This window comes from Lynx rufus, unplaced genomic scaffold (genome assembly GCF_022079265.1).
Source record: "Lynx rufus isolate CCGP_SWC_20201006 ecotype Redwood Valley unplaced genomic scaffold, mLynRuf1.p SCAF_9, whole genome shotgun sequence".
Classification (NCBI taxonomy): Eukaryota; Metazoa; Chordata; class Mammalia; order Carnivora; family Felidae; genus Lynx; species Lynx rufus.
Genome location: NW_025814897.1, coordinates 48,226,648 through 48,246,540, shown reverse-complemented (window position 1 = coordinate 48,246,540; position 19,893 = coordinate 48,226,648). Strand labels below are relative to the sequence as shown.

General features: G+C 39.3%; 1 protein-coding gene and 1 pseudogene across 1 annotated transcript in view; both read right to left on the bottom strand.

The window, feature by feature from the left end:
• Positions 1–19,893, bottom strand: part of DLG2 (discs large MAGUK scaffold protein 2) — a 1,224,822-nt gene that overhangs the window by 1,036,529 nt on the left and 168,400 nt on the right. The gene's annotated exons all lie outside the window — the stretch shown is intronic.
• The window catches only part of LOC124504975 (40S ribosomal protein SA-like), a 110,505-nt pseudogene continuing 99,158 nt past the window's right edge, over positions 8,547–19,893 (bottom strand).

Genomic DNA, 19,893 nt, shown 5'->3' with positions numbered 1-19,893 from the left:
CTGAGTGTCTCTTGAGCACAGATGGAGTCATATCCATCTCTGAAACTCTAGTGCCCCACTGGTGGCAATGCATACTAAGAGACCAGTAAATGACTTTCAATGAACTAAACCTAAATTATCTGAACAGTACTGTAATGTGCTGATCAAAAAGCCCTCCTAGCTGAACCTGAATGCAATCATGCTCACATTTCTTCAACCACGGAGCCCCTCATGTGGATGCACAAAGGCTAGGAAGTCTGACCACATTCTGCTCATGCCCGTGTAGGTTCAAACCACCCTGAGTTACCCAGAATTCAAAGGCAGGAGCCTACAGCACGTGATCCATCCCTGGAGGCTCTCCTGCACAGGATGGAAGATGGCATTACACTGGCACACTATGTGTTAGCAGAAGGAGAAGTCACAAATTCTTCAAGGTGTCATAAATAAAAATCTGGGTCAGTCTCTGTTTCTGCATAAGAAGTGCTCTGCTTCCCCCTTGCAGCAGGAGTTGGCACTGTTCTGATGAGAGGGAGAATCAGATCAAACTCAGAGAGCCAGAAAATATGTGTGTGCTCTTGAACAGTTAGTGAACACTATCCATTACCACTTTTCTACGTGTGTTATACAGAGTATCCCATTTAAGACTTGTAGTAACAGGGCATCTGGGGGTCACAGTGGGTTGAGCGTCTGACTTCGGCTCAGGTCATGATCTCACCATTCATGAGTTCGAGCTCTGCAGCAGCTTGCTGCTTTCTGCGAAGAGCCTGCTTCAGATCCTCTGTCCCCCTCTCCCTCTACCTCCCCCCTGCTTGTGCTCTCTCTCAAAAATAAATAAAACGTTAAAAAAATGCTTATAGCAACATTATGAAAAAGTACAAAATTAAGCAATGATTGTAGTTTCTTACACAAAGTCTGATACTTAGGAGATACTCAAAATCCGTTAGTTCTACCACTTCTGTTAACACTATGAACAAACAACAGGGTGTCTGGGTGGCTCAGTCGGTTAAATGTCCAACTCTTGATTTCTGCTCAGGTCATGATCTCACTGTTCCTGGGTTGGAGCTTCACATCTGGCTCTATGCTGACGGTGTGGAGCCTGCTTGGAATCCTCTCTTCTCTCTTTGCCCTGCGCTCATTTTCTCTCTCTCAAAAATAAATAAATCAACTTAAAAATATAGCATTCTCTGTATTATCTCCTTCTCTGTGATCTAATTTCTTAGATGGTAGGAATCTCTGATATCTATGTCTGTTTCCCACAGAACAGTCAAGCCAGAACACCAACCACATAGTATGTGTCCACTAGACCTGGCTGACTAAATGCCACTGCTGGAAGGAAGACTCTTAGTTTTAGAAATGTGCTTTGGCAGGGAAAAAAACACCTATTTGAGGAGAAGCATTTAGTAAGTAAGAAAAGTAAGTAAATAATGAACTTATAAAGAGCACTGATTCCTAAGAAAAAAGTGAATGAAGCTCAGAAAATAGAGAAAACCACTGGTGAAGAAAGTGGTCTTAATTAAGGAACACAATGGAAATAAAGGGTCTTCACTTCCCCTCAAGACTCTAAGTTTGAATCCTGTAACAGTGCATGCTCATCCAGGCCCAGCTAGTTACCATCTGATTTTGAGGGAAATATTTGGTTTAAACACTTTGATATTTCTTTCTAGGAATTTTATTTATTGGAAACTTGTGCAGTATGTATCCAGCTTTCTCTCTTTCCAGCACTTTCCTTTTTTCATGATTGCTTATCTGTGACCTGTGACCCACCTCCATTTACCATGCTTACTTCATCCTCTCTGCAACTCACTGCCTCCCTCTCTAGAGGGAAAATATGAATAAAAAGAAAGAAAGAGAAGATAGAAAAAATGTTTAATGTAGTGATCAGATTGGTAATTACATTCATTTCTTTAATTTCAAATAAGTTCTCTGAATGATATTTTTGCTAGAGGAAGTTTCTCTTCCCCCTTTGCATCCTTTCTGGCACTATCCTAGTCCATTTGTCTAGAATCACATGTATGTGATAAATCTGGGGTGGGAGGGGGTCATTACATAGGAGGACAACTAGAGAAAGAAGCACAAGACCAACCAGCCATGATTTTCACGTCTACTTCCAGAAGGAGGTGTCCTGGTTTCCTTTGTCTTTCCATACCACACCTATCTGCCTCACCCGATTTCAGGGTACCCTTGTACTGATTTTTCATAAATCACATTTTGATTTTACATTTAATTTCTACAATCATTTGCTTAATGTTTGCCTCCTCTATTGGACTGAAACCTCCATGGAGTCAGGTCACTGCTGACCTTCAGCGCCTGCTACCTAGAAAGTCTCCATCAACATTCACTGAATAGATAGTCTGTGGCCAAATCTCTCTTCAAAATCCATTACTCACAGAGCTAATAAAACTGGGTTGGAGCTCACTGATTGCTGATTGCACCCAGATCTTCTCCAAATGAAGTTAACCTTCAAAAAAACCAAAACAAAACCAAACAAAAACCAATGACCCACAATCAGCAATACAGCTGGCCCAAAGGACACTTGAAAGAGGAATGTTTGGAGGACTGGCGCAGGATGTAAGTAACACGACAGATCTGAGAGATGAAAAGCTCTCCCAGGTGCTCCATTTGAATTTTTTCAAACAAAACTCAGAAATGAAAGGAAATACATTTCCACTTTTTGCCACAAAGAACAGGACAAGCCAGGATGTTAATTAAATTACAAATCAGCTGTCTGCTTGCAGCTGACAGAGCTTTGTGTTCTCCCAAGCAACGTCAGATATTTTAAACCCTCTGTAATTACCTACAATGGAGGAACTGCCAAGAAGTTCCTTTCATGAATATTTAACGGATCTTAAGATCCTTTTTTAAAGAACTGATGGTTTAAATAATCATGAGGGAACTTATTCTAGCTCAGTGCTGCCCTCCATCTGTTAATCGAAGATGCTGGAGATACAGCTTGATAGGAAATGCTAGCCATCTTTCCTAAAATTCTGAGTTAAGCCGGAGACCTAGAGAAGGCCAGGCTCACCCAAAAGAGGTAACTGTATGATTGGACAGCGCTTAAGCTCTCTGAGAAAGTCAGAATGGGGCCAGAGATCTATGATCTGGGAAAATAATGGATTTGTGGAATTGTAAAGTGAATTTGTATAAGATGTCACACATTGAGATTGCTACTTGTAATTTACAAAAGTACATTCAGAAACATTATCCCAAATAATTTTCAAGGATTGGAAAATAAGGGGCGCCTGCATGGCTCAGTCGGTTGAGCGCCCCACTTCGGCTCAGCTCATAATTCCTCTGGGTTCGAGCCCTGCCTCAGGCTCTGTGCTGACAGCTCAGAGCCTGGAGCCTGCTTCAGATTCTGTGTCTCCCCCTCTCTCTTTCCTTGCCTCTCCCCAACTCGCGCGCTTTCTCTCTCCCTCTCTCAAAAATAAAATAAACATTAAAAAATTTAAAATAAAAAAGTTGGGAAACAACGGTATTATCACTCTGATTACCAAATGAGAAAACAGGATCAGAGAGTCTCCAAAGCAAAATACATGGTGAAGCAGGTTTCAAATCAAGCTAGCCATCTGACTCCAAGAGGCAGCCCAATATGGTGAAATGTGCATGAATTCTGGCATTAGAAACATAAGTTCAAATCTCACTTATGCCACTTGCTAGATGGGGGACATTTGTCAAATTGCTATAAACTAGGAATTATAGTATACTATACAGAAAAATATGAACATTGAATAAGACACTGTATTCCTGGCACATGGTAGCTACTTGCCCAATATTAATGCTCTCCTTTCTGGAACTGTCAAGTCCTTTGCTCTTTGCAGGTCTAGGTCATCAAAAAAAAAAAAAAAAAAAACGTGGTCCCTAAGAGTGAACTCTTCAGACTATCAGTGCTGTCAGCAAAATGGAAACAAATGTGAATGATCATTTATAGCTAAATATGTCTGTCATCTTTCCCTTCCATAGGCCATCATATTAGAATAACTTTCCAAAACATCAACTGTAGAATAGTAGCTAGGTGTGCAGGTTCTGGAGAGACTGCCTGGATCAATACCCAGTTCCATCATGCACTACATGACCTTGGGCAACTTATCAAACTCTGTGAGACTTGATAGTCACATCTATGAAATGAGACTAGTACTTACCTCACAGAATTTTTGAGAAGGCCAAGTGAGGCAATGCATTAAATGTACTTAGTAGAGAGGCTGTGACCTAGTAAGTGGTCACCTAATATCACCTATGATTATTTTACGGTAACAGGGTTTTTTTTAACTTATAAAAATTTTTAAGGATTATAGCCCCAAATGTGTTTCACCTGGTTATTGCGCAGCCTTCAAACTTAACTCATACATGATTTCTTCCCAGATGCTTTCCCTGGACATCCATGTTTAGCCAAGTGTCCTTTATCTGTGCTCTCATGACTGACACACTGAGAATCTCTTTTTTTTCTTCTTCTTCTTGTTTTTTTTAAACATGTACCTTTTTTCTCATGAGAACATAAAGACTTCTTTTTTAATTTTTTTTTAATATTTGTTTTTTGAGAGAGACAGAGCATGAGTGGGGGAGGAGCAGAGAAAAAGGGAGACACAAAATCTGAAGCAGGTTCCAGGTTCCAAGCTGTCAGCACAGAGTGCTGGGGCTCAAACTCATGAACCATGAGATCATGATCTGAGCCAAAGTCGGACACTTAACCAACTGAGCCACCCAGGTGCCCCAACATAAAGACTTCTTGGTCCATTATTGTACCACCAGCAGCAAACATTCCACCAGTAAATGTTTCTGAACTGAACTATAGCTGGTGGGGATCTAAGTTCCTTGGACTCTTGGGTAATCTACACACCTAGCACATCCTAGAAGTAGCATGTGCTCAAGAAACCTGTTGGGATTCTATAGGATATCTGGTTACTGAAAAGTACCATATAAGATTTTCAATAATGAAGTGAAAAACTGGTCCATGTGTAGTACAGGTTATGAAGTAGGGTTATTTTGGGGAGAATCATTAAAATTTGGGGTGTGAGGCACCTGGGAAGGAGTGTTAGTTAGCTGATGGCTTTCTCAAGTAAGGATTGAGAGGAGGGCAAACTGTGACGTGTAACAAGGGAACTGAATGAGTTCCCTTCTTTCCCCTGCTTGGCCAGTACTGAGTAGAGCAGCACATAAGTAAGGCCATCCCAAGTAATCTTACTGAAGGCTCTCTTAACCCCCAGACAGCAGCTGGACACACAGACATGTGTACTAACCTTGATAAGCACAATAAAATATGTTAATGTGTGTGCAAGGCAGGTAAGAAGTCTAGAAGAATACACACTGTATTGACAGTGGTGCCTCTGGGTGATTATGAATTTCCTGTTTTGAGCTCATGAATTATTTTGAGAATAAAAATAACAGAATAGAACACGTAAGACATGAGCAAGTATTTGCTTTGTTTTAATGAAGAAAGTTCAGTGGGCTGTAAGCTTTGTGTTGAGGGAAGATTCCCCTGCCCTAGAAAAGGTTTCTCCTAGTTTAGCTGAGTTAACTTTGAGAGCTGGTTGAAGGATGCAGGGTGATTGCCAGCTGTCAGGTGAAGGAGGGGGAGCTAGGGAGGAATTTGCTACAGAAGAAGAGAGTTGGAAGTCAAATTGCTTTGTTACCAAGAAATCACAGCAATGATTTAGGAACAATCTCGACAATTAGTTTGTCCATTTGAAGCACAAATTCAAATACAGTCTGAGTAAATCTGCAGGGATAATTGCCACTGGATTCAAGAGAGGACAGTAAGAACTTATGGGCAGTCACTGTCTGATTCAATCTGCCAGCTGGGCAACTGCTCCAACTTCTCTGAGTGTCATTACAGCTGAAGGCTAGAAGCGTGTTCTCAGTGTGCCTGGTGCCAGGAAAAGATGAAATGTTTATTTCATCGGGATGCCTAGTCAAGTGAGGCAAATTCCCTGCACCTTACTGTCCTGAGTTTAAATTCTGCTCCCGCCACTAATCAACAACACGACTTCAGGCAAGTACAGAAGCTCTCTGAAACTCAGATTCCTCATTTGCGAAACTGGGCTAATAATACTTATAACAGTGTTGCTATGAGAATTGACGAGAAAATATGCATAAAGGCCTTGGCAGCAGGCCCGACTACTGACTGATGCTTAAGAAATCTGAGTCTCTTCCTATTCTTGGGTCAATGTTAAACACTCATCTTTCTAAGTGTTGTCAGAAGAGCCACCACACACACACGCATGCATACATAGATTCAACTCAGCCTTACCCCTATTGCAGGCAGCCAGCTTCCTACATGCTACATATAAGCATCATAGCATCATATATAGATCAGTGCAAACTCTCCAAAGGATGCACACTGAGTTGCAAAGGTCTTGCCTCTACTGCTCTAATATTCAGTTTCTCTTCCATATGTGAGGCCATCTTACCCTCTTTATCCATGCTTCCTCCTGAGCCAAGGTTGCTGGTCTCTTCTGCCTCTGATTACCATCACTGTCCAGCAGGAAGGGAGAAACAGTCACAGACGCAAGTGCTAATGACACTAAAATATAGCTCTTTGTCTGAATTCTCTCTCTCTTTTTTTTTCCCTCTCAACATGCTTCATTTACCCAGCAGCAAACAGCTGTTGTCTCCATGGGAAGATGTCAGGTGGCCCAAGTGGGCAACCACTCCAAATTATCTCTGGGGTGGTACAAATGGGCTTGGAATCATCTAGCTGTTCTTATCTAGCTGCCTTTGTCCCAGAGCCCTTCATGATGAGCCAGCCTCAGTGACTCTGGAACATGGAACAGGTGAAGGATCGAGACAGAAGTTATGGCTCTGATCTCATTATCAGTAAGTTCGAATCAAAGAGGATTATTTGGCAACCAGATACTGTCATAAAAATATTATTATTTCCTCAGATAAAGTCACTTCATAATATATGCTTGATTATAGCTGTTTAATCTCCAGATAATATAATTTTCTCCTGGGAAGCCATTTTTATACTTAATTTAAGTATTTGAATATGCAATTGAATACACACAATTATAGAATGCTATTGTGTGCTTACTAAACCTTAAGATGTAAGCCCCAAATCAAGAAAAGCTAGAAAGTTTTCTCATTTTCTTGTCCTGGTACCCTGCTGGGAACTCATAGTGTCATCTTTCAGATGAATGGATGCCTATGATGTAGCATACATAAGTATCTATGCTTCATAAGTATTCATTTATTTAATCCTTACAGCAAACTTATGAATTAGTTACTGTTTTATTTACCTCATTTTATAGATAAGAAATTAGAGGCAGAGAAAAATTAAATAAACTGGTGATACAACTAGTGAAGAAGCTAGGATTCATACGTCACTATCCTCATAACCCTTACCTTAATCCTTCACGATAGTGTCTCTCAGATATTATGCATTTCTTATTCTCTGAATCAGGTATTTATACTGAGAATGGTAGATACTCTGGATCTTTGGCTTAAAAGTCATGTTCTGCAGGGTGCCTGGGTGGCTCAGTCAGTTGAGTATTCAACTCTTGATTTTGGCTCAGGTCATGCTCCCAGGGTTGTGGAATCAAGCCCTGCCTTGGACTCTGCACTAAGCGTGGAGCCTGCCTCAGATTCTCTCTCTCCCTCTGCTCCTCTCTCCCAATCATGATCTATTTCTCTTAAAAAATAAAATATAAGTCAGGGTCTGCAAGTTTCCCTTTATCCTTGGTGGGCCATAGAATACAATTGGAAGTATAAAAGGAAATAGCCTAATAATGATATTGCCATTTGCCTGGTCATCCACACACAACACACACAGAAGAAGATGATCCTCTAGCATCTTTCTCTTCTCATGACTTCCAGAGTAAGATCAACCTAATCCAATTAACAGAACATGACACCTAACATCAGAGTCAAAGCCAAAATGACTTCACATTAGACTGCAAGTTCTTTGATGAAGGCAGTGATCCAATAATTGTAGTCATCTCAGTACCCCTATGGCAAGTCTCAGGGATTTACTACATTTTGCCAAATGAATGAGTCTAATGTAAGTTAAATGGATTCTGCTTCAGCAAGGACTCTTGTTCTTTCCATCTCCATTGCCCTTTCCCCATCAGGCCCTTGTTTCCTCTCCCCAGAACGTTACACTTTCCTCTTATTTCCCTTTCCAACTACATTCTTGACTCTCCCCACCTCAACACAGCAACCTTCCTTTCCCTCCTCTCCATTTCCCCCCACCCCACCAACTTACCATTCCATTCTGAATTATTTGTAATTCAGAGTAAGAGTAATATACAACCACTGGGACTTTGTACTTGCTACTTTCCAGATATCTTTGCCATCTCTTCACCTTCAGGGCTCAGTTAAGATGATACCTTCTCCCAGAAGCCTCTTTGATTGATCCACTTCCCCTGACACCTGTGTCCAACCCTACTAGGGTCAGGACTGATAGCGACCTGTGCACACACAGAGTCCTTTTTATCTTATAATTTTTGCCTGTTTGTTTGACGGTTCACCTTTATAGATTCAATAAATAAGACTAAATCTTATTGACTGCTGTAATACCTACGTAGGTGCTGAATAAACGTTTGTTAAATAAGCGATAGCCACCTAGTAACTAGTTTTGTTTTTTTTTTTTTCAACTTTTAGAAACTTTACTTTCTGTCAACCTCATTTCCCTTTTGTTTGCCTCTGCAGAAGAGCAGCTTAAGACCACTCAGTGGTTGCTCCTACTCATTCAGTGGCCTGAGCAATGAGGGCCTCAGACCAGTCTTCACTGGCAGACTGAGCATTCCAGTCTTCAGTAGGGAAATGCTGAATAGGCACAGAGGGCAGCTGCAAGCCTTCAGACCAGTCTGCAACTTCAGGTTAAATAGCAGCGAACTAAAGTAGCCCATTTACCCTCAAATTCCTCCTCAGTCACAGCCTTTTCAGCAGCAGCCTGCTCTTCCTTTTCAATCTCTTCAGGGCCTCCACAGAAGCAGAGATCAAGCATGACCTCCCATGGGAAACGGTGCCACACATGTGGAGAACTTCCTGGGCCAGACTCCACCACATCAGACCCACTGAGTGAGCCCCCTTGTTGTTGCAAGGGATAGAAATGTCTACACAGCACAGAAGAGAGTCTGTGTTACACAGAGCGATGGTAAGCAGGTTAACACAAGATGCCTCTGTGAGAGGCTGGTGGTCAGTCCTGGGGTCAGTAACCACCAGAAGTCTCAGCAACCAGAAGGCTTCCTGGATCCGGTTAGAGAAGGTTCCAGGAGAGAAGTGGCTAGCAATAAGAGTGGCTCTGGGGGCGCCTGTGTGGCTCAGTCGGTTAAGCGGCCGACTTCGGCTCAGGTCATTATCTCGCGGTCCGTGAGTTCGAGCCCCGCGTCGGGCTCTGTGCTGACAGCTCAGAGCCTGGAGCCTGTTTCAGATTCTGTGTCTCCCTCTCTCTGACCCTCCCCCGTTCGTGCTCTGTCTCTCTCTGTCTCAAAAATAAATAAACGTTAAAAAAAATTAAAAAAAAAAAAGAGTGGCTCTGGTAGCAGCAGCAAACTTCAGCATAGCTCGCTGGCCAATATTCCTCAATGATATGACAATGACATCAGCTAGGTTCTGAATGGTGACAATGGCTGCAGCTGCCACATCAGCAGCTTCTCCAGGTTCTCTTCCAGATTTATGATGTAGATACTATCACTTTTCCTTTTGTTGGTGTACTGCTCCATTCGGAAGTCAAGGTTGGTGCCATCTAAATCAGTTCCTGATACAAGGAATTTGAGGACATCCTCCTCTTCCATTTGCAGGACATCAAAAGGGTCCAGGCATTGTGGAAGTTTTCCTTTAAGTTATGATGTGAACGCAAAACAACACCATATGGACCCCTTCCTGGGTAGCGTGGAAAGGTGGTAACTACTTTTCTTATCTGCATTCTCTCCACAAGTCAAGTCATTCAACCAATCACCCCTGGGCACATAGTTAAGCACAACTTCACCATATCACTCAAGCTTTGAAGCCCTTTTCTGTGCTCTGGAACAAAACATGGACACTTTGTCATAGTATTCACGCCACTCTTAATCTCTCTCTACATTCCTCTGACTGTACTTCTTTACCCATTTGCATTCCACTAAAATTAGCCAAACAACTTTTTTTTTCTGAAGTCTCACTCATCTTTCTCACTTTCCTGTTTGTGCTCTTGCTTCTGCCTTGAATGATGCTCCTTGAATTATTGGGTGGGAAATATCGTTCTCTTTGTTTGAGATTCTGTTCAAATGTCCACTTTTCTGGTCTCCCCTGATCTTTCCCAAACAGATATAACCTCTATTTATCTTCATTTTACACTTCTCTCATAATGAAGCCATCCATCAGTGAGTTTGTAGCTTTTCTATCCCTCTGTCCTTTTGTTAAGCACTTATAGTGAGTTACTGAGGCACTGTAATAGACACTGAAAATATTTAGAAAGATGAACCACAGTCCCAGCTCCCATGAACTCCCTTTTCAGTAACTGAGAATAACAAATTTAATCAATCTAGGATGTCATTGATGAGACACATTTGATTTTAGAGATGCTAAATATTAAAAAGTGCATCTTAGAATTGATGAAATGCCACATTAAAGTATAGTATACATAGGTTCCCATGGAGGTACATTTAATCTGGCTTTGGGGGTATCAGGGGATAGTTTCCTGGAGAATAGGACACCTGTGATTTATCTTACAAAATGAGAAAGCATTAGGCAAAGAAACAGCAAGGGTTTTGGCAATGGAACAGCAGGTTCAAAGTCAGAGAGGAGTGATAACAGAGCAGAACATCTGAAGATATTAAAATGCTTGAAGGCAGGTTCTTACATTGTTTCCTCCAGAGGACTTCATACAGAGCAGAGCCTTAAACAGTTGTCTTAGACAGAAATTAAGTTTATTCTGAGCCACAGAAATATTACCAAAAGGAGATCACCATTTATGTGCTACAGTGTAACTAAGCTTGTCACCTCCCCTTAAAATTTGCAACATGCAACTAACATTTCAAGGAATTTTGCAGAATAAATTGCCTGAGATGTTCAATTCAAAATCTGAAATATAACTGATAAATTTATCATCCATGACAACAGGGTCTGAAAGATGAGACTTCTGTATAGTTTGGACTTTCATAAACTGGTAGACTTGGCAAGGTTAACAGAGGTCAGTTGGTGTACATTCTCTATTCATGGTAAAACAAAACAAAACAAAATGAAACAACTTAGCTCTTAAAGCTATGGGCAACTTCTGGCTTCACTTTGTATGTGTCTTGGTCCATTCCATTCTTAGCTACATTTTCATTTTTGTGTGTGTTTTCTTCTTCTTTCTTGTAAAGGTTTCATCAAGATGTGAAAAATTAAAAATCCAGGGAAGCTTCTTAAGCATGCCATTCTTTAGCCTAAAATAGCTACCCCTTCCTTAATTTGGATAAGACTTGTTCAGTCTTGGGCAAAGAATAATCTGTAGGTTTATTAGGGGCACTAGCTTCTTGGATTCAATAATAAACAAGACAGACAATATTCCTTCTCTTATGGAGCTTCCTTTCTAGTAGAAGTGACTGACAAAACAAAATTAACAAATAAACAAAACAATTCCAGATTGTTAAGGAAATGAGAAAGTATTCCAAGAGAGCACAAAGGAGAAACCTCATTCAGTAGAGGAGGTCAGTGGACACTTTGCAAAATGATGATGTATGAGTTGAATCCTGAAGAATGACAGAATTCCTACATAAAGAGTTGGGTGGGCTACATTCCAAATGAAAAGGAAGAACAACCATGAAAGCGTCTGAGCTGGGCAAGAACTTAGTGGGCTGTAGGACTGACAGAGCTTTCTGAAGAAAGGCAAGTGTAGTGAAATATGAAGCAGAAAAGGTAAAGTAGGGCAGACCACACAGGACCATATAGCCCTCAGAAACTATTTAGGCTCCCACCCTGAGAAAATTAGAGTTCTGATAGAGGATTTCAAGAGGAAAGAGACATGATCTGATTTATATTTAAAAAGCCTACTCTTACACTGTTGGTGGGATTTTAAAATGGTGTAACCACTATGGAAAAACGGTAGTTTCCTCAAAAAATTAAAAATATAACTACCATATGGTCCAGCAATCTCACTTCTGGGCAGATAGCCAAAAGAATTGAAAGCAGGGTCTGGCAGAAAGATTTGCATCTCCAAATTCACAGCAGCATTATGCACAATAGACAAGAGGTGGGAGCAACCCAAATGCCCATGGACAGATGAATGTATGAGCACAATGTGAAATGTACATGCAATAGAATAGCACTCAGCCTTAAAAGGAAGGAAATTCTGACACAGGCAAACACGGATGAACTCTGAGGACATTATGCTAAGTGAAATAAGTCAGTCACAACAAGGCAAATTCTGTATGATTTCACTTACATGAAGTATCTAGAATGGCCAATTTCATAAAAACAGAAAGTAGAATGCTGATTCACAGGGACTTCTTCATTACACAGAAAGTTTCTAATTTGCAAGATGAAAAAGTTATGGAGAGCTGTTACACAACAATGTGAATATATTTAACACCACTGAACTGTACATTTAAAACCTGGTTAAGGGGTGCCTGGGTGGCTCAGGTTGTTTAGCATCCAACCACGGCTCAGGTCTTGATCTCACAGTTTGTGGGTTCGAGCCCCTCACTGGGTTCCGTGCTGACTGTGCAGAACCTGCTTGGGTCTCTCTCTTTTTCCCTCTCTCTCTCTGCCCCTCCCCGATTTGTGCTTTCTCTGTCTCTCAAAATAAACTTAAAAAGTAAAATAAATAAGTAAATAAATGGTAAAGATGGAAAATTTTATATTACATGTTTTTTTAAAAATTATTATTACCATAAAACTTACACTGGCATCCTATGAAGAATGGATGAGAGCAGTGAGAGGACAAAGGAGAAAGGCCATTTGGGATGCTCTCAGGGGACTCATTCTGGTACCTAGAACAGGCATGTCACAGAGTCTGCAGTGAGCTCTGCCTCCTCACTCTCTACTGTGAGGAAACATCCAAGGCCCACAGACTCCAAGTTCTTACTTGCTTAAGCACAAAAACATTCCAAATGTTCGTGTATATTACTCCTTCAAACTTCCAACATCCTTCCTCAGAAAAGATAAGAAACAACAAAAAAAATGAACTTTAAAATCGTTGGTGATGAAATCCCCTCTCACCTGGGCTCATCTTTTGCCTGGAAGGAAAGAGGAAGAGGTCCAGGTAGCAGGTGGACTTTATGCAATTGTATGTAATTCGCCTTGAGGATTAGTAACTCTGTGTCACTCTCCCCTCAAAAATGGCCTTCTGATCGCTTTTAATAAACATGAGCATTGACCAAAAATCAAGTTAGAAATTTTTCTTCCTGATTTTTCTGTTTTGGATGTTAGCAGTAGCCCTCAATGTTTAAAATACATGAGGACAGAAGAGTCCAAACTCCCTAACTTATACTGAGAGGACCTCTACATTCTTAGAAGATAATTATTTTGTATTTTGACAAAAATTACATTTAAAATTCGCTGTGAAGTCATTAATGCATACACAATAATTTATATCAGCTATACAAGCTACAAAAAAATAATATAACAGACTCCCTATAATTATCACCCAGCTTAAGAAGTTGAATATTATCAATATAGCAGAAACCCCAGGTGCCCATCACTACTCATTTCTATCTCCCTCTCTATGGAGGAAACTGTTAAATTTCCTGTTCATGATTCCTTGCTTTTTTCAATGGTCTCACTAACTATCTAGACATGTATCTGGGAGAGTTTTATGTGTCAACTTCAGTAAGCTACAGTATCCATTATTTGTTTCTCTGAAGGAATTTTCTAACAATGGTTATCATCTGCAGGTTTCTCAGATGACACCTCATTTGTGGACTGCTGCTTCAGCTCCTGCCTGAGAGTGTCCAGCCTGCTGGTCTTCCCTCTGGACTTAAGACTTGCCAGTCCCCACAATCACATAAGACAATTCCTTAAAATATATATACCACGTATACTGGTTCTATTTCTCTGGCAGGACATTGAATTGACTGACATAGTATCCCTAAAAAGTGTGTGGTTTTGGAACTCTACATAAGCTGTTTCATATTGTGGCTCTCTTTCTGTAATTTTGTGAAATTCATTCATGGTGACGTGTGCAGGTAGAGTTCATTTCTTTTTAATTTTGTAGAGTACTACATTGTATGGTACACCACAACGTACCATTTTCTTACCAAAGAACATTCATTATATTTTTATTGTTTTCCTTTCTGGAATAACAAAACTATAACAATAATGCTACAGAATTCTTATATATGTTTCTTGGTTCACATATGTATGAATCTCATTACGTATGTGCCTAGGAGTGGAATTTCTGGATCGTATAAATATCTTCAATTTTGCTAGATAACCAAATTGTTCCAAAATGGTTGTATCTATCATCAGAAATATACTAATTTATATCCGACCAGTAACAGAAAAGAGCTATGATTATTCCATGTTCTTGGCAAAACTTGGCATTATCAAGGAAAATAACTGTATATAGGTAGATACATATTTGGAAATTGAATCAACATGGCTTACATATACATTATACAAGAGATGAAAGAGGGGTGCCTGGCTGGCTCAGTGGGTTAAGCATCCAACTTCGGGTCAGGTCATGATCTTACAGTTCATGGGTTCAAGCCCCACATCAGGCTGGGCTGTGTGCTGACAGCTCAGAGCCTGAAGCCTGCTTCAGATTCTGTCTCCCTCTCTCTCTGCCCCTCCCTGACTCATGCTTGCTCTCTTTCTTTCAAATATAATAAACATTTCAGAAAAATTTTTTAAAGAGATGAAAGAGAAAGGAGTCAAGGTTCATTTTCTGATTCTTATTTTTGCAATAATTAATATTCATTCTAAGTGTCATTTTTATCCACTTTTTTATCTCAAATACATGGAATAGAGTTGAACAAATACATTGTTTCACTAACTGATTTGGGTTTGTCTGTTTCTCAGATAAAACATCCTTCATGTGCAGAATCTTCCTTCAGCCACAAGGTGGCAAGCTAAGCATCCTCAAATTTAAAGCTCAACGCCTAGGTCTGAGTGTGATTGTTCTTAGAAAGTTTATAAAGCAAGGATTTATACCCTAGTAGATTCTTTATGGATATAATATTCATGCTTCTTACATATTGTAATATATTAATATTTACCCAGTTCTCCCTTCTGTAAAGGAGTAATCAAAAGTCCCTGTTCTTTTTTATTTATTTTAAATAAAACTCAGAACCTGTCACTGCTCCAGGAGCATTCTTATTTGGCTCCCTTTAATCACAGAGGACATTTAAGACTCTTTTGCCTGACATACAAGACCTCCTGGAAACTATCTTGAATCTGCATTTCTAGTTTCATTTCGTCTTATTTCATCTGCACTCCTCTCTCTCTCTCTCTCTCTCTCTCTCTCTCTCTCTCTCTCTCTCTCCATTCTCTGCACATTCCAGCTCTCAAGGTCTTATTCAGCCACACCAAATTTCTCCTACATCTGTTTATTAGGCTGTTCAGATTTCCATGATATGGTGAGGGCTGCTGACTTTGAATGTTCTCCCATTTCTTTTCTACCTATTCAGTTGAAACGCAAATTTGAGTCCCAGTTGCAATACCACCCTACTGAAGATGTCGGGTTTCCTCCAGCTGTTATCCATGACTCCTCTAAGGCCCTAAAACATTTTTATATAGCATTGTCAGAGCCGTCATGTTGTATTATGACATTCTAATCTTTTTGTCTCTCTCTCTCTCCTCCAATGTTACTTACCAACAAGGAGTCATGATAGATTTTTCTTTGACACTGACCTAGAGATTTACACTATGGCTGGTCAGCTGGTAGGTATCAATGAATGTTAACTAGCTTCCTGAATGAATGAATGAATGAATATGGAATAAAGGTGAATAATTTAACCAACGCATAGTTCCCATCAGTATATACAGTACTTGACACAGAGCTTACATTGTTAGAATTTTTATCTATTGTTACAGTTGTTGTTACTATAATTAAAATCATTTAAAAATAAACACTGAGTTGCTTGTAAATAAGAGGTAGAAGACTTGTTTCTGTCCATGAGGAGGTAAGCCAAGGGGAGCTGGGGAGAGGGCGTAGCTCCGGGCAACGTGTGCATATGTAAATTAGTATAATATACTGATACAATAAAGTAGTCCACTTAATAAATATGATTAAATAAATCATTGGGTTTAGCCACTGGCATGAGAAGTTTCCATAATTCAGCTGACATGTCAAATATTTTTCTCAGCAAACATATTATTGATTTTTCACAAAGGTTATAATTTAACAAGCACATAATATTGATTTTTTAAGGCTCTCAGTCCAGAACTATAAGGATCTCAGTGGAATTATAATTCCTTCTAATTAAAAGCTTCAACATGCAAACATATGCTATAAGGCATTAGACACCATATGCTTCACTGTAATGTGAACTTGCTAACTTCACCTCTTTAGTCCTGTGAATAGAACTCTTTCCTGATCAGTACTTCCTTGCATTTTATTTTCTTGGTTGAGACATTTTTTTTTCTATTTTAATTCAAAATTCATTATATCACTTGTTATTGAGTGTCCACTGGGTGCATAGTAATGGGCTATGCCCTAACATATTGTTTGTGACATGTTCCTTCTATTTATTTTCAGTTATTATTTTGATAAAGGTCTACTGTCTGCCAGATATTATTCTAGGACAAAGAATCTAAGTCTCAAAATATTGATACTGGTAGGCTGGAGGATCTTGTGTACTCGTTGGAAATATTTAAGAAGTTCATCTCAAAAGATATTCCAGAATTCTTTCAGTTATTTTCAGAGAAGAACTATATATATATATATATATACATATATATATATGTATTCTCAGCCCCAAATTTGGGAACTTGATGTTTTTTAAGTCAAATCTAGTAGGAAAGCCACATTATATTGATTTTAGCCAACATTCTCAACTGGAGCACGTTAAGTCAGCATATAAATTGCTGTTGACTGTTATTGAATACCCACAGTGTGCTAGGCACTGTTAATTCAGCTGAAACTCATTAATTCAAGTGAATAACTAGATCCCCCATTAGGAGGGCTCACATTTTACAAATGACCAAGCAAGAGAAAAACACCCAGCTGAAAGGCAACAGAACTGGCAGGCACTTTCATCATCTGCTGTTAATTGGAAGAAGTAGAACTTAATTTTATTCAGAATAATGCTTCATCATGGCTTTGGAAAGTAATGAAGTCCCAGGGGATCTGAATGGGCTCCTCTAATAAACTTTCCATGAGACATGGTATGTTGGTTGGAGGAGAGGGGTTGCTTAGAAAATGTTAAGGGCTGTGGGGAGGTAGACTCAACTGAATGAAATCTACATTTTTGTATCAAAAGCAACAGAAAAATCACAAAGTTACTTTCTCTGGCCATACATCGACTACTCCCTTTGAGGCTAATTTAGGGATTACACTAATGCAGGGTTGAGAGAAAAAAATGAGGGGTGTGCTGGACCTTGAGTTCCTGATGGAGTACTTGCTGGTCTAAGAGGTCTGGGTGCCTTCCTTTGCTGTGAAGGAAATTCAATAAATTAATATTCTGGAGGTAGAGTTCTCAGCCTTTTTCATATGACTTGCCATTACATTTTCCTAATGATAGACCATTCTTTACTGGTGTCTTCCTATCATGACATATTCTTTCAACAAATGTTTACTGGCTATTTCTCATGGTCTGGGCACTGTGCTAGATACTAAGAATACAACAATCAACAATATAATTTTATTTCCTTCTCTCATGGAGTTCACTTGCAGTCTGTAGGAAAGCAGATATTAAATGCATAAATGACTTCTTAATTATAAACATAATATAAGCTATGAAGAAAAAGTACAATGGAGATATGGAGTCTATACCAGTGAGTGGCAATACGTATAGTGCAATAGGTCTGAATGATAATACAAATGATAGCCACCCTTAGTTGATCACCTATTCTGTCCTAGGCACTGTGGTAAGTACTTTGCATTATTTCTTATTTCTGCAATTACTATGTGAGTAAGCATCAAATAGGCTGTCGCAGATGAGACTTTCCTTATGCACTCCATGATGCACTCATCACTGTGCTGGTTGTACCTTGAGGGCTGCCATTTTGTCACCACCTTTTAAGACTCAGTTTAAATGTTACTTCGTCTGAGAAGCCTTGCATCCAAGAAGTCCATGTTCCTTCTGTGCTTTCCAATGTTCTTGGTTTAAACTCTAATATGGTGAAATATAATTGATTTATTTATATATGTGACTCCACCACTGGACTGTAATCTTCATGAGGAAGGACACTAAGTTTTAAGCATTTTATTTATTTGTATATCCCTTGCATCTTGTAAGCTCAGTGCTTGGTATTTATAGGCATTCATTAAATATGTATTGAATAACTGTTGAGTGAAATATAATTTGTGCTACAGTCTACAGCAAGAATGAAACATGTATTAGAAAATATGGATAGCATTTCATTTGAATTGCTGAGAAAGTATTTGAAAGGCAAATCATTCATTAATATCTAGGATAGACCATGCACCTGGTACACAATACATATTAATTTGAAGATTTAAAATGGACACTATTTTTTTGCTTCCTAAGTGTTGATGAATACTATAAATGCCAAACAAAATAGCAACTAGGTTTCCATCACGTAGAATCCACTTAGATAATTTAGTTTTACACTTGTTTCTCAATCTTGACTTCTGCTAATCCTAATGGGACAAAATGTCCATTGAAGAAGGTATGCTTTTATAATATCAAGCAATATCTAATATAATGAGTGATCCTGCAGTGGGATCTAAGCCCACTCTAAGCCATCCTTTGGTTCAACCTCCTGCTTGCAGGAGGATATGCTCAGGCCTCATGACTTTCACAGGCTGGACGAAGACTACCATCTAGATCTCCTAAGTCCTAAGCTAATGCCAACACTTCCTATAACTGCCTACGTCTCTATCTAATGCCAGGCTCAAGAACAGAAGGAAAATGAGAGAGAGAGAAAAAAAAGTGTTGCTATCTACTTTTTTTTAACATTTTATTTATTTTTGAGAGAGAGAGAGAGAGACAGAGCATGAAATGGGGGAGGAACAGAGAGAGAGGGACACACAGAATCCAAAGCAAACTTCCAGGCTCTGAGCTGTCAGCGCAGAGCTTGACCTAGGGTTGGAATACGTGAATGAACAGTGAGATCACAACCTGAGCTGAAGTTGGACATTTAGCCAACTGAGCCACCCAAGAGCCCCTCTACCTACTTCCTTCTTTGCATTTGGAATACTCATTTGTTTTAGAGGGAGAGTTCAACTTAACTCAAATTCCCAATGCCTACATGAAGCCTTCCAGATTTGCCTCATCTGAAAGGGTTCTCTCCCTCTACATTTTATCACTTGATGCTTAAAACAGTTAGCTTGAAAATCATATCATGGTATCCTGGAATTGCTTCCATCATTTATTTAAATAAGAATCTAAGAGATGTATGCATTATGGCTTACAATTAAATGAATTTTAACAGTAATCTTGTCTTCTATTTTTTGATATTCCTCCAAGCAACTAGAAGAGTTGATGTACCTTGTGCATATTATAATGATTCAAAAAAAAAAACCCTTAACATTTATTTCTTAGAAGAAAAAAAATACACCTTTTTTTAAAATCGCAGTCCAACTCTATTTAATTAAGTTTATCTTGAGTAATATTTCTATAAAAATCCGTTCACTATTAGGCCACATTTACTCATGCCTAACAAGGTGAATAAAATATAATAGTATCCAACTAAATCCATGTTGAATGAGTAAAGAAAGGATCTGACACCTGTGGTGATTTCAGCCAAATCTGACAGTAGGCCTTCACAAAACATAATGATGAATATGGATGATGTAAATGGATGAATGAATCCACACCCACCACACGTCCACACATGCAAGGAACGCTATGCATAATACTATTGTGACTTTTTAATTCTGTTTAAAATATA